We start from the raw sequence: 9,938 nt of genomic DNA on the forward strand, positions 1-9,938 counted from the left end.
ACACAAATCTTTTGTCACAACATACAAACTACCACCCTCCATATAGGTAAACCATAAACTCTTCCATATGGCTAACTCATTCTTTGTACATCTACAGGAGACAAAGTTCTAAATGACAGAAATAGTATAGCAAAGGAAAGAACACAGACGTGAAGCAATATAGTTAGTAACTTAATGGGTGCTGCATTTAACTTTTGTCATATCTAACAGTTTCATTACTTAAATTATGCCATTTGGAGATGCTCATCTCTACTATTCACACCTGGCTGAGTAAAGTTTCTTTGGTACCTTTTGTACTTCATCTCCCAATATGCAGACCCTGCTTCAAAGAGCCAGATGACATGTAATAATCTGATCAGGACCCAGGTTTCCTGCTTCTAAGCCTTCTCTCCAGTTAGTTCTTTGACTTGCAAAGCCTGATTTTGCCTACAGAAATTCTGTCCATTCTTTATTAACCAAGTTAAATATCCCCTCCTCTGACTGAGACGTATCTTTCCTTCAGTCAGAAAAGCATAATTTTTTTAGCTGGATAAACTGCTTTCTAGAGAACAGACATTTCCTAACGTCCCTTTATGGCTCCTTGTCTTCTTCAACAACACACAAACAGGGTTGTTATGTGAAAATTATTTCAAAGGAGCTAAGTCCAATATAAATAGTCTCTTTTTGCTCCTCTTCTTCCTTGTGGTTTAGAACTTTGATCTGGACTATGTAGGAAGGACATTTCAGTTTTGTGCCTTACTTTGTACAGTGAGATGTTTTGTACATGTAGATATACAGTAAAGTCTATTTAACGTAATTGTACCTAAACTTGTAAATTTTCAAGTAAATTTCCAATCTTCCAGTAAGAAACCTGGGTAGTGCAGAAGGAGACTTAAAATAAAATATGCTATTATCACAGATCAAATATCTTATGTATTTAATGTTTACTTAATGTCAAATAAACATAATATATTCAACTTTAAACAATATAAACAAAGCTATTCATAGATAAATGAAATTGCTCACCTAGAGAGTAAAAAAAAATCCAAGAGAATTTAATTACCCTAAGAAGATTAAAATAAGAATCCAGAATTATGGCGCAACAGTTATTGGAGTCCCTCATAAACTGGCACATGAATGTATAAAAAGGAAACTTTAACAAAGTTTTCCTTCTTGAAACTTTACAAAGAATCATTAAATGTGTCAGGTATTTGGGGGTAACGAGAAACTTTTAATACTCCAAGTGACAGATGTCAAGACTCATGAATATCTAAATATTCATAACTTGGGAGACATTCTAGACTACTATCCAGGAATATATACATACTTACTTTAATGTTCTTCCTGAGACCCATTAAAGAAATACTTTTTAGGAATGGTGGGAGCACAGGGTATAAACATCAAGAATGTAAACCCTTTGAAATGATGTATTTAATTACAAATTATATTGCAGTTTTATGCTAATAATTCTCTGAATATAAATTAGTCCAGTCTCCAGTTAAATAAAGAATTTCTCCTATAGAATTTTTTAAAAGGCACAGTGATGTGTCATACAGTGGGTGAAGCATGGAATATGGATACAAAGGACATAAATTTTAGGACTTAACTTAAAATTTGTAATATGTCACTTACAATGTGTAACCTCCTGCTGTGTAACTTTTTGTTTATTGAACATTTATTAAATAAAAAGCATCAACATAAACTCTTAACATAATTAAATATTTTCTTACAAATGCCCAGTAAAATAGGTACCATTATAATCCCCTTTCTTAAACGATGAAGTTGAGGCACAGAAAAATTGAGTAACAAGTCAAAAATGATACAGCTAGGAAGCAAAGCAGCCAGGATCAGAATGTAGACAGACTGGTTCCAAAGCTGAACTTTTAACCATTAATTTTTGCTGTCCCATAATAAAAATTATAAAAAAGATACCGACCTTGCACGTTGTTTGTAAAAAGTGACATTATGCATGCAAAAATGCTGCATAAACTGCAAAAGTCTAAACAAATGCAACAGACATATAAAATTATGTGGAAGTGTATATGGGGAAAAGGTCACGAAGAATAAGGATACTGTGACTTAGCTATGGGCTGGATGTTAAAAATAAATAAAAGGAACAACTAAAATGACTCCCAGATTTCAATGGTTAATTACCAGAATAATGAGGATAAAGAAGAAAGAAGGAAGAGGAAGAGAGAAGGAGGAAGGAAAAGAAGAATAAAGAAAGGAGAAGGGAGAAGGACAAAAAGAAAGAAGAAAGAGTATCATGAGTTATAGGGAGGATGACTTCAGTTTTGGATTTAGTGACTTAAAGGAGCCAGCAAGATAACCAGGTAGAGATCTCAGGTAGCTTCAAAATTTATGTTTGTAATTCAGAACAAAAGGCTGGATTTTGAGATAATGATATAGGAGTTATTTACGTTAAAGAAATGGTCAAAGCATAAAAGTAGATGAGCTTTCTGAGAGAGGTAGGGAAGCAATAAAAGAGAACCAGTAGAACACCTGAGAAAGATATATTAATACATTACAGAAGAAACTGAGGAGAAGGAGTCTCTGAAGGAGACAGGAGAATCATAGCATAACAAAGAAGAAAGAGAAGGAGAACCTGAGGAGTCAAACTGAACCAAGAGATCAAAGGAGTTCAGGTAGTGGGTGCAGAGGTCTGCAAGTCAGTGATGATCTTGGAAGCCAAAGTTCCTGAATTGTGAGAGAGCATCAGGGAAAGTGCAAGAGTTTGAGAGGTGGGTAGCGTATGAGGAAGCAGGATCAGCACACATAACTATATAATGAAGTTTGGCAAATAAGAGAAAAAATGATAAAATAGTAATGAGCTTTACAGGTTGGTAACCTATTTCTCAATTTGTAAAGTATGTATTTTAAGTCAATGTGTGTGTGTGTGTGTGTGTGTGTGTGTTTATAGTTTCTAAGGTTCATTTCCTAGTTCTTTTATTATAATTACCAAAATAATTAAAACAAATGAGTATTAAAATCATGGTTAAAAAGAACCATGTTCAGTCCAATGCTTACTGCTGATATTGCATATTTTAGCCACCCTAAAAAAGAAGACATTTACTGTTTTAATTACAATTTAAAAACAAAAACAACTTAGGTATCACATATATATCATCTATCTATCTATCTATCTATCTATCTATCTATCTATCTATCTGTCTATCTATCTATCTCATCAAGTTGCAAAGGAAATTCTGGTTGTTATAAAATATTTTTTGCTAAGGGTCAGAAAATAGCAAAATGTCTGATAATTAGCAAAATTCAAAAATTCAGTTTTCTAACTGTAAGTCCTAATAATTATATCAGCTTCCTACAATTTATCTTTCCAAGACAAAACAAGATAGCGGTTATGAAAATATTTGTGACTCATGAGGAAACAAGTCTTGTGTGTACCCAAGGTACTGATTTTAGGAAACAAAACCATGCTTAAACATGCAGATTTCAATATAGTAAATGTTAATGTGTATAATGATTATTTTCTTCACTAAAAAATAATTTTCATTATATCCATATAGTAATATTTCTATATTAGACCTTTTTATAATTTAAACATGTGACCTTGAAGTCAACTGATTAAAATGAACAGATGTCCTTGTCTTTTACTCAAAAAATGATGGGTGTCTGTAGGAAAGGAAATTAGAATTTAAAAGTATCAGCTCTTTATCTTAAGCTGTCTGGCCTTTGATGTTATATTTGCTCAGGCAACTCTTGCCCTCATTTAGTTGGGGGCAGCATATACTGGCAAGAGAAGGAGAAAAAGCAAGGAAGAATAAAGGAATTAAGTTGGAAGTAGGCTGGCAGTCATAGAAAAATTTTTTTCATTTTCAAAACAGTAAAACATATCTTAACTTTTAGCTACTTGAGAAGTGTTTTCAAGAGAATAAGTATTCTCAATGCCAATGTAAGGAACAATATGACGACAAAGTCTTTGTTTTATTTTACAAAGTAGAACATTTAGTAAAATGCGAATGCCTAGGCTGGGACTAAAATCTTACCCTTCTGCCCTAAAAGAAGAATTTACACATCAAACTAGAAAACTGAAACAATTATCATTAAGGTACTATTTTGAGGTAATCAGACTCTAGTGGGCAACCCTGGTGTAGAAGGCCCAGAAATGACAATATGAATAATGTAGTGTTGCTCAATTCTTTTTTCATTATGTATCCTCCCTACCTACTCCCTCACTTACCCTGCAGAAGCCTCTTCAGCCATCTTTTTCCAAATTGTACCCACCCCATGAAGTTTTGATGCTCCAAATACTACTGCATATCTGTTTATATGATGTGGCACTCTGGAGAGCCACACACTATTGTATCTAAGGTTTTATTTGTTCTACCAGAAAAATCAATTTTTGCCCCTATTGGGGTTGGTATCACCCCGCTGAGAATGCACAGATGATATACACTTGAAGATAGCCATGTTGCTGGAATTGGGTTTATACACTCTGCTTTATGTGTAGAGGAGGTGCTCTGCCTACATCAAGCAATCAAGTAATTGTTTGATTATACCGCTTCAAAGAGAATACAAAAGGAGTACACCATCAAACTCTCTTTAGAAGCTATCAGAAAAGTCTGCTCCAAAAATATTTGGAATGACTAATGAATAACAAAACAGTAGCTTTCCAATGTTGCAAGCAAAATAACATGTTCAACTTTTCATTTATTCTACTAGTATCTATTTGGCCTCATTTATAGTACAGTCCATACACAAAGGATTTTAAAATATCCTAATTAAAAGAAAGAAACAAAGAGACAGATCCTTATATGTTCACATAGCTTTCATGAGAGTCTTGCTTTAATAAATAAAATGTCTTCTAAAAAGTCAATAAATGGATTTCTCAGAATGCACCAGGCTTATGAATGTTTATTTGTTCAACACATAATAATTAAGTTCTCATCATACCACAATTTTACAGTCTATAGGTGAGTATAAAATAAGCTGATCTAAAAAAAATTTTTAAGTGCACAGCATTTCTACATTATAACAAAAAGGTAAATAAAATTTAAAATGTGGAGAAAGTCATAGCACTTTAAAATAACATTTTTAATCACATAGATCAGATAATGTTTCTTACTAAACTATAAAAATCATATTGGAATAATCTAAGATATCTAACTGTCTTCTTGTGTATAGAAAGTTGATAATACAGCTGACTACTATGCTGGGAAGGAAAGACTATAAAAATGACTCAGTATAACAATTTCATAATAAATTTATCAATTTGTTATCAACTATACCATGAAAATTTTATCTATGACCCATATAAAATAAAAACATGATGTATAAAAGATTAAAGTTCTGAAAAGGTATGAATTACCTAGGTTTTCAAACTTATCTTTGTCATTTCATCTCTTCACCTCCACATGGTCATCTCTGCGTATTTCAAAATGGTATCTCTGAATGATGGTTTTGTGTGTGTTGGTGAAGCTCAGGCACCTATCACATTTGGCTTTATTAAATTTAACTTGGAAGAGTCTATTAGACAACTGTGTGCAAACAAAGTTGAAAAGCTGTTTCTGGGTTGTTTCTCTTATGCTATAAAATTCCTTCGTAAAAACTGAAATAAGGCTTATATTTTTAAGCTTAATAGTACAGTCTTTTTTTGTTAATTGTAGATGTATTTCCTAAGTGTATTTTTAGGGGAAAGACAAGTATTATAAGCATTTCTACAGAACTGTTTACGGTTTTAAAAGTTATAGTATTATTTTTTCTCATTTATAACTTATACTTCTATTGGTACAACTTACTTTAAGACACATAGTTATATAAAACTTTTTTTACAAAAGATAAATCAGGTGGTAATTTTTGCTGTATTGCAAAATTCCTTAAAAAATAAACACATTTTTCAACTGCACCTATCATTACTCAGTTTACAAACACCAAATTAAAAAAAAATTACAGATGATAATGTATAAAGTGTTACACCTATACTACCTTATGTTTTTAAAATTGCTTAAATCAAGTAGCTGTGTCAGTTTTGAGTTGTGAAATATAATGCAGAAGTTGATTCAAACTTGTACAGTCAAAGAAACACAACTCTTGTCTCATGGACTAAAACAATTTTCCAGTATTTGATTACCTAAAATATGAATATGCAGTAAAAATAATTTACCTGAAACAATGGAACGGTATTTCATTTTGTACATGATAAGTTAGGCAGAGTTAACGAATATCTCTTTTATTTGAGTCAACAGAGGGATAGAAACTTTATTTCCCTTGTAATCTTTAGCAAGACCTTATTTAAAAAAAAAAAAATGAAGTGGATGATTTCAAACTGCTCCAGAGTGGCGGTATATAAAATTTACTGACTGACGTGACAAGTGTGGAAAGAATTTAGACCTACAACTTTAAACCAATATGAAAGAATTCTGGTGGCAAAAGGTCTTTCATTTCTGTATTTAGTTTGAGGTGACAGCCCCTTCAAATCCATCTTTTACATTATCAATCAAGTAACATATCTAAACTGGATCTGACCATGCCAATCTCCTGCAAAACCCTTCAAAAGCCCTCTGTGACCTGGCCTCTGCTTCTAGGTTCCTTCTCTCTCATCATTCCTGATCTAAATTAGTATGGCCCTCATTCTGTTTCACCTTCTTAGCTTTGTGTAGCCACCATTCCAGTGATGGGACTACACAGAGGATCAGCATGGGGGTGAAAGGGATACTTTAAACTTAATCTCTTCTTCCAAAGCAGGCCTTTCTTGATGGCCTGCAACTTCCTTGCCTAAATATTGGTTTCGTGATCTTTCTTGAAGTACTCACGGTGCTTTATGCAGATCTTGAAGGTGAAATTTATTACCGAACACACTTGCATCTGTCTTGCTTTGTTTCCTCTCTGGACAGTGAGCTCCTTGAGTTAAGACTAAGTGTTCTCTTTTGTTACCCAGTTCCTAGGATAGTGCCCGGCTCAGCAGTAGGTGCCAAATTAGTGTAGAATGAAGAAATAACTATCACAAGTAAACAAAGAGGACCATTAAGTAATTTGTAACATTGGTTCATAATTTGGAAACAAATTACTTTCTCCCTTGATTTGTTTGATAGACCACAGTACAATACAAAATTTGATCTGTTGTTTTCCTCTTTGTTGCATCTCCTCTGGATGAACGACTGTAGTAAGAGCTGCACCAACACCACTACCAACATCAGCATTCATTTTTGGGCAAAATAATACTACTGTCTTATATAGGGTAGTGATGCAGAGCCTACATTTTGGAGACAGACAAGCTGGGTTCAAATTCTGGCTCCTTTATAAATCTGAAAGCCACTTAACCTTACATTTCCCCTAGGTGTGAAGAGAAGGGAATCATATCTACCTCTCAGGAGTATGACAAAGTTTTAAATGAGATATTATATGTAAAGCACTCAGTGAACTGCCTTGCTCTGAGTAAATTTTCAAGAAATTATAGCCATTTTTAGAGTAGTAGGGTGCTAAAAGACTGTCAAGTTGAGGCAAGTCATCTAAATAATCTGTATCCCCTCAACCTCTCAAAGAAAATACATTGCCAAAGAGAAACCTATGTCTCTCTTAGTGAGAAAGAAAAATGAAAACTAACTGTATTTTCCAAGTAACTGAGAGATTCTCTTTATTTATTATTTTGAGACGGTATGTATAGGTCACTTTCATCTTTTTTTTTTTAATGGGAGGGGGGCCAAGTTGGGATGGAGAAGTAAGGATTCAGGTAATAATCTAAAATTTTAGAGGCAGAGAAATTCATCTTTTAAACTCCTAGTCTCCTATTGTCGAGTTGTTCAGGAGAAAGGTTGCCAGAGCAAGATATCTGTGTTTAGAGCACTCATCACTATGTTCTATGAGATGACAGCCATATAGCTCACCAGTTTCACAATACATCTCACATTTTTCAGCCTATAGATCCTTCCAGCCTGCATGAATAACACTGGCAGAGTCCGGTATTCAGTCTTTGAGCTAAAATGAAGCCTCTGATCAATTCTTTTTGGAAAGAAGATCTGTAGGTTTTCTGGTAACCTCTAGAAACTTACAGAAAGTGTGCTAAGTGGCTGTGAGCCAAATAACAAGCATTAGTAATATAGCAAAATTAGAAAGGCGAGAATTAGTGAAGGTGAGAGATGATTTAAGAATTAACAACACGGCAGAAATACTGTGAAGAAAACCCATACCATGGTACTCTGTAGAGTGATGTCAGGAAAGGGTAGGGCTATTCATTTGTTTGCATGTCCAACAATAAAGTGAGGCTGTCACTCAGGTGGGTCTTTGGGATCAAATCGAGGGAAGGCTTAATTGAAGATGTAACACCAAATTACAGACTCAAGGCTAGAATTAATGCCCATTGTATATTAATTTATCTTTATTCCTAGAGTAGCAATCTATTCCCCTGCACCAGCCCTTAAAGGTGACCTATCCAGTTCCCTGTATTTAAGGGAATCTTTTGTGAGTCACTGGGGCTCACAGTTAGAAAATGAAACTTTGAAGTGCTTATAAAATGCTAGGTAATTAAGTAATACATAAGGCTTGATAAAAGTTTATATATTTCTATATAATGTTAAAGTAAACCATACCTCCATTCTGCAAACTCAATTGTCTATAACCTAACAATGGAGCTGGAGAGGTTTAGATACTATAGGTATCCTTCTAAGCCAGAGTTGTGTGGATAATGAATACATTCAGGGAGGGAGAGACGGAGAAAGGGAGGGAGGGAGGGAGTGAGGGAGGGAGGAAGGAAGGGACGAAGGAAGGAAGGAAGGAAGGAAGGAAGGAAGGAAGGGAGGAAGGAAGGAAGGATTGTTATGGTTTAAATGACAATATCCCCTCTAAAATTCCTGTAGAAATTTAATCACCAATGGAACAGCATTAAGAGATGTGGCGCTCTCCCTCTCTCCCTCTCCCTCACTCCCTCTCCCTCTCCCTCTCCCCCTCTCCCTCTCCCACTCCCTCTCTCCCTCTCCCTCTCCCTCTCCCCACGGTCTCCCTCTCCCTCTCTTTCCACGATCTCCCTCGGATGCCAAGCCGAAGCTGGACTGTACTGCTGCCATCTCGGCTCACTGCAACCTCCCTGCCTGATTCTCCTGCCTCAGCCTGCCGAGTGCCTGCGATTGCAGGCGCGCGCCGCCACGCCTGACTGGTTTTCGTATTTTTTTGGTGGAGACGGGGTTTCACTGTGTTGGCCGCGCTGGTATCCAGCTCCTAACCGCGAGTGATCCGCCAGCCTTGGCCTCCTGAGGTGCCGGGATTGCAGATGGAGTCTCGTTCACTCAGTGCTCAATGTTGCCCAGGCTGGAGTGCAGTGGCGTGATCTCGGCTAGCTACAATCTCCACCTCCCAGCCGCCTGCCTTGGCCTCCCAAAGTGCCGAGATTACAGCCTCTGCCCGGTCGCCACCCCGTCTGGGAAGTGAGGAGCGTCTCTGCCTGGCCGCCCATCGTCTGGGATGTGAGGAGCCCCTCTGCCCGCCTGCCCAGTCTGGGAAGTGAGGAGCGCCTCTTCCCGGCCACCATCCCGTCTAGGAAGTGAGGAGCGTCTCTGCCCGGCTGCCCATCGTCTGAGATGTGGGGAGCGCCTCTGCCCCGCCGCCCCATCTGGGATGTGAGGAGCGCCTCTGCCCGGCTGCCACCCCGTCTGGGAGGTGAGGAGCGTCTCTGCCCGGCGGCCGCCCCGTCTGAGAAGTGAGGAGCCCCTCCGCCCGGCAGCCGCCCCATCTGAGAAGTGAGGAGCCCCTCCACCCGGCAGCCGCCCCTTCTGAGAAGTGAGGAGCCCCTCCGCCCGGCAGCCACCCCGTCTGGGAAGTGAGGAGTGTCTCCGCCCGGCAGCCACCCCATCCGGGAGGGAGGTGGGAGGCAGCCCCCGCCCGGCCAGCCGCCCCTTCCGGGAGGGAGGTGGGGGGTCAGCCCCCGCCCGGCCAGGTGCCCCGTCGGTGAGGGAGGTGGGGGGTCAGCCCCCGCCCGGCCAGCCGCCCCGTCCGGGAGGGAGGTGGGG

At 37.9% G+C, this 9,938-nt stretch overlaps 1 protein-coding gene across 1 annotated transcript in view; it reads right to left on the minus strand.

Annotated features, from left to right (window-relative positions):
- GBE1 (1,4-alpha-glucan branching enzyme 1) overlaps positions 1-9,938 on the minus strand; it is a 274,004-nt gene that overhangs the window by 65,902 nt on the left and 198,164 nt on the right. The window lies entirely within an intron of this gene.

Source organism: Gorilla gorilla, chromosome 2, assembly GCF_029281585.2.
Source record: "Gorilla gorilla gorilla isolate KB3781 chromosome 2, NHGRI_mGorGor1-v2.1_pri, whole genome shotgun sequence".
Lineage (NCBI taxonomy): Eukaryota > Metazoa > Chordata > Mammalia > Primates > Hominidae > Gorilla > Gorilla gorilla.